Source organism: Miscanthus floridulus, chromosome 3, assembly GCF_019320115.1.
Source record: "Miscanthus floridulus cultivar M001 chromosome 3, ASM1932011v1, whole genome shotgun sequence".
Lineage (NCBI taxonomy): Eukaryota > Viridiplantae > Streptophyta > Magnoliopsida > Poales > Poaceae > Miscanthus > Miscanthus floridulus.
Genome location: NC_089582.1, coordinates 147,301,965 through 147,308,151, shown reverse-complemented (window position 1 = coordinate 147,308,151; position 6,187 = coordinate 147,301,965).

Genomic DNA, 6,187 nt, shown 5'->3' with positions numbered 1-6,187 from the left:
TCCTCTAGAATGGAAGCCTCTGCAATGGAAGCCTCAATTTTAGCTTTATTTCTACATTTTTTGCGAACGGCCTTCAGACATCTCTCGATTGGGTAGCACCAACGGCCCTGCATGGCCCCCCCCATACGTGCCTCATATGGGAGGTGCACAATCAAATGCTGCATCGATAAAAAGAAGCCGAGTGGAAAGATCTTCTCCAACTTACAAAGCAACTCAGGTGCCACTTTCTCCAAGTTTGCAACCACGGTCCGAGATAGCTCCTTGGCACAAAGCTGGCGGAAGAAATAGCTCAACTCTGCCAGCACTAGCCAGAGATGCTTAGGAACGTAGCCTCGTACCATCTCTGGAAGAAGCCACTCAATCCATACGTGGTAGTCATGACTCTTCATGCCGTTGACTCGCATAGTGCCTAAGTTCACTCCCCTGCTCAGGTTCGCTGCATACCCATCAGGGAACATTAACGCCTTGATCCATCGTAGTACTTCCCTCCTTTGTTCGGTTTTCAAGACAAAATCGGCCTTAGGCCTTTTCCAGTTCTTGCCATTTGCAGGAGGCCGCATCACTTGTTGTGGTCTATCGCACAATGTCGCCAGGTCCACTCTAGCCTTAGGGTTGTCCTTAGACTTGTTAGTGTCCATGAGTGTTGCCCAAAGTGCCTCGGCGATATGCTTTTCAGTGTGCATTACATCAATGTTATGGGGCAGTAGGAGGTCATCGAAATAGGGGAGCCTCGTCAAGCTGGACTTATGAGTCCACATGTGTTGCTCACCATATCCCACAAAACCACCTTTTTCATTGGGCAAGAGAGCATCTATCACATGTGGAGATATCTGGGTTTTAGGCAGTCGACGTCGCAACTTACTCGAAACTTTCTCAATTTTTTACCATGGCCTCCACATGTGATAACAAGACACATCGACAAGTTTTGTGATTTTCGGACATCATTTGGATTTTATATAATTTAAATAAACTTCCCCCGCGAGTACATCGTCATGTTACGACAACATGATGCACGGCATTTCATGCCACTTCCTGCATACGGCCTCGACATAGCCTAAATATCATGAATACTATTTTTTGAATGACCAAATTCCATTATTTCATGTACCTGCAGTTCAAATTTGGAATACTCGGAAATATTCAATGAAACGGAAAAAATTAAGGAAATATAGTTAAAAAAACTCATAATTGTCCCAAATTTTGAAACAGGGATATATTTACTGTAGCAAGTCCCCACAAAAAAATGCGATAAAAAAACAAAAAAAATAATTTGCTGGGTGCCACCCTGGGCACCCGGCAAAGAAATTTAAAAAAAAATAAAAAAATTATTTGCCGGGTGTCGTCGTCACCTGGCACCCGGCAAAGGCCCATGACTAAAAAGGCCGGCCCATGCAAAGAAGCCTTTGCCGGGTGCCAGGTCATGGGGCACCCGGCAAAGAAATTTAAAAAAAATAAAAAAATTCTTTGCCGGGTGCCTAACGGCGTGGCACCCGGCAAAGGATGACGGCAGCTGGCCGCCGTCAAGCCGGCCACCTTTGCCGATGGCCATATTTTGTCGAGTGGTCGGCACCCGGCAAAGACTAATTTTTGCCGACGGCTGGAATTTGCCGAGTGCCGGCACCCGGCAAAGGCTGCTTTGCCGGAGGCCTTTATTTGCCGGGTGCCTCTAGGTGTCGGGTACCTCAGAACGGGGTACCCCGAGCGAACATCAAAGGGGTCGCTTAAGTCCTATCAAAAAAATAAAGCTAGAAGGTAAGCCGTGGGCCCCTCACCCACCACGTCCGAGCCCACTAGGCCCTCCGCCTTGCCTTGAGCCTCACGCAGGAGGTCTTGGCGTCCTGACGCATTCTCCGCCTCGTGGGAGGCTCTCCATGGGAGGCCTCGGTAGGGAACACGATCTCCACCTCGCGCGAGGCTCTCCATGGAAGGCCTCGGTAGGAGGTGCATTCTCCGTATCACGCGAGGTCTCTCATGGAAGGCCTCGGTAAGGAGTCCGATCTTCGTCTCACGTGAGGCCTCATTCTCCGTGTCGCTTGAGGCTAGTTCGTCCGCAGCCCATTGCCCCCCGCCTCAACCGACCCTCCCGACAGCGTGTCATGTCTCATTAATACTTCAACCACTCCCGCAATCTCAGCCGGACGATGGCTCGATGCCACAGAATGGCCGACGGGACTTGAGGTCACATCAGCGCCATACCAGCTGGGACAGGGCACGACGGGGATTACCAGCCACTATGTTCTGCGTTGTGCCCACGATCAGCGCCCACACTACACTGTGTCCCGCGATCCCCGCCTCAAAAACAACATCGCATGGACAACTTGGCCTGGGTCATCACCGCCTCCAAGCCGGCGCACCAGATCAGCCGCCCACTCGGGGCCTCGGCACTGTGCACCAAGGTCTCAGCTATCTCGGGGTTTGTGCCTGCCGAGACCCCCCACTGCGGTGTAGCCTCAGCACCGACCAAGCCTCAGCCTCGTGCATAGTCCGTCCACAGCGGCTTGCACGTTCACCGCTGCACCCACTCCAAGGCAGCCCAAGGGCTCCCATGACGCATAGGGTCGGACGTGACCAGCACGTCGCCCCAGTGCTCCAAGGACGGACCACTCCGATGACCATGCCGCCACAGAAACAAGCCACAGGGCTTGGACACACCGCCCCTATTGGCACGACGCCGTATAGTCAGCACATGTACTGTCCTTGTCCTCCCTTCAACTATAAAAGGAGAGGACTTGAGCCACTTAGACGGGGACTAGAAGAGAAGAACACCTTGTAACACACACACACACATCCCAGCCGCCTGAGAGCAACGTCTCAAGCGGCCCACACGACACCTTGCCGAGACCTGGGACTAGCTCCCTTTCTCCCCTAGCTTGTAACCCCCTACTACAAGCACTTTGGTGCAAGGAATACAAGATCGATCTCTCAGACTGGACATAGGGCATCGATTGCCTGAACCAGTATAAACCTTGTGTCTCTTTGCATCACCATTCAGGATTAGGGGCACACAGTTCAAATTCATTGGTTGGTTGAGGACCCCTTGGTCCGAAACACCAATAGTTGGCGCGCTAGGTAGGGGCCTCTGCGTGTCAGTTTCATCATCCTAGCAAGTTTTGGATGGCAGACCCCGTACGACCATTGCGTCTCAGCACGCTGGTTTGGTTTGGGAGCCTAGAGTTCATGTCTCTAGGGCATGAGTACGACATGGTACTCCTTACTCCCCGAGTCCCACCAACCGACGATGAAGTCACGCACCGGCAGCCCAGGCACAGGCGGTGCCTGGGTGGCCGCTCTCGCTGCGCTCGCCAGGCACGACGCGAGCAAGACCACCCCAACGCTACGCGAATCTGGGGTGGCACGCCGCTCCCCACCGACATCCTACGACCAGCTGTTGGCATAGGGTCCTTGGCTGGGGACCTGTCTAGCCTGAGCTTGGACAAAGGGAAATCACCGGTGGCATGCGGCGTTGCCCAGTCGTCAAGCTCCGGTCCACCACTCCCTAAGGAGCTGATCCCAGTGGAGCAGGGTCTGGCGATGGCACCATGCCCATACCCCTTTGGGTTGAGAAATGCCGCCGCCTCTTATGCCTACGCCTATGTCACCGCTCATAAGGATCCCTCAGAACGCCGCCAGCGCTTCACTCTCGACCTAAGCACCCACGCCGACTCCTCGGAGGAGGACGAGGCATGGCTCGGAGTGGATTTCTCCAGACTCCATGACCCTAGGGCTATGCGCCAGTTCTTGGCCACAAGCGACTACTGCTTAGGCTACTCTGACTCCGACGACGAGGGCATGTACGACCCCACTCGCGAGTGTTTTCACGTCGGGCTTGGGATGCCGAGAGCGGGCGAGGAGGACAAGGGGGTGGGCAGCCGTTCCCAGCTTCGCCCAGGTACAGGCGCCGCCACACCTCCATGCATTGTCCTGCCGGCCGCACGAAACGAGAACGCCGCTCTTGCGCGACCTCAGCGCCTAGACCTAGAACAACTCCGTGAGCTCCAGGCCAAGGTTGAACAAGACCGACTTCTTCTATAGCAGCTTCGAGACTCTCTCGAACAGGAGCAATGAGGTCGCGGTGAAGGCGGAGGAGCCCGACGAAGGGCCCATGATGTGCATCACCGCATCCACGACGACGAAGGGAGTGAGCAACCCCTAGTCTTCAATCGTGCTAGCTAGAACGTCACGGCTACGGCAATGCTGGTCTGTGCAATGCCTGAGCCTTCTACCACAGAGGGGCGGCGGGTTCATGGTGAGCTCTGGGATCTCCTAGAGACCATCGCGGTATAGTAGGCCGAAAGTTCCGCCTCGCGACGGCACGGGGGCGCCTCGAACTTGCCCGCAGCCCTGCCTCGGTAGGATAGGGAAGCCTCGGGTCGTCCCGAACCCACTCGAGCACCAATAGCCCATAGGGCCCCCATGCTTCTGGACCGCCTCAACCATCGATGCGAGGCGCAGGGAGACCATGAGGTGGTCAGCAGGCGATGACGCCACGACAACGAAGGGCCCGCTCGGGGTTACCACCCGCACCGAGGTGGTCGCTATGACAGCAAGGAAGACCGCAGTCCTTCTCCTGAACCGCCAGGCCCTCGGGTCTACAGTAGGGCCATCTGCGCTGCCCTTTTCTCGGCCCAGTTTCGGCAACCAGCCAATCTCACGAAATATAGCGGCGAGACCAACCCCAAACTCTGGCTTGCCGATTATCGTCTGGCCTGCCAGCTAGGTGGCGCAGACAATGACCTACTCATCATCCGCAACCTCCCCTTGCTCTTGTCAGACTCAGCGCGAGCCTGGCTTGAGCACCTTCCTCCCTCATGAATCCATGACTAGCGCGACTTGGTTAGGATCTTCGTCGGGAACATCCAAGGCACATACGTGCGCCCTCGGAACTCCTAGGACTTTAAAAGCTGTCGCTAGAAGCCGGACGAGTCTCTCCAAGACTTCATCCGGCGCTTCTCCAAGTAGTGCACCGAGTTGCCCAGCGTCGGCGACTCAGAGATCGTCCAGGCTTTCCTCTCCGGCACCACCTGCCGAGACCTGGTTCGAGAGTTAGGTCAGAACGTACCGCGCTCCGCTGCTGCGCTCCTCGACATCACCACCAACTTCGCCTTGGGTGAGGAGGCTGTCGGAGCCATCTTCCCCGACAGTGACACCAAGGGAAAGCGGAGGGACGAGGCCCCCGAGGCCTCGGCCTCCCACCTCCCCAAGAGAAAGAAAAAGGGGCGCCTAGGGAAGCAGGAGGTCCTAGAGGCCGATCTGGTCATGGCCACAGAGCGCAAGAATCCCCGAGGCCCCAAAGGCCCTAGGCCTTTCGATGACATGCTTAAGAAACCCTGCCCTTACCACCAAGGCCCGGTCAAGCACGCCCTCGAGGATTGCTCCATGCTGCGACGTTACTACGCCAGGCTCGGGCTCCTCGACAATGACGCCAAGCAGAAAGGCACCGGCGACCGGGACGAGGACAAGGATGATAGGTTCCCCGAGGTACGCAACGCCTTCATGATCTTTGGTGGACCCTCGGTGTGCCTTATGGTGCGGCAGCGCAAGAGGAAACACTGAGAGGTCTTCTCGATCGAGGTGGCCACCCCCTAGTACCTCGACTGGTCTCGGGAGGCGATCACCTTCGATCGAGACGACCATCCTGACCACGTTCCGAATCCCAGGCAGTATCCACTGGTTGTCGACCCGATCATCGGCAACACCCGACTCTCCAATGTATTGATGGACAGAGGCAGCGGCCTCAACATCCTCTACGTCAATACCCTGGAGCTCTTGGAGATCGACTGGTCGAGGCTCCAAGGCGACGTCGCCCCCTTCCATGGCATCGTGCTAGGGAAGCGCACGCAACCCATTGGGTGCATTGACCTTCCCGTCTGCTTTGGCACCCCCTCCAACTACCGCAAGGAAGTCCTTACCTTCGAGGTAGTCAGGTTCGGGGGAGCCTACCACACCATCCTAGGGCAGTCGTGCTACGCCAAGTTCATGGCAGTCCCCAACTATACCTACCTCAAGCTCAAGATGCTAGGCCCCAGCGGTATCATCACAATTGAGTCCACATACGAACATGCATACGACTACGACGTTGAGTGCATCAAGTACGCTGAGGCTCTTGCGGAGGCCAAGACCCTCATCGCCCACCTCGACCAACTCAGTGGCGAGGTGCCTAACTCCAAGCATCACGCGGGGGCATTTG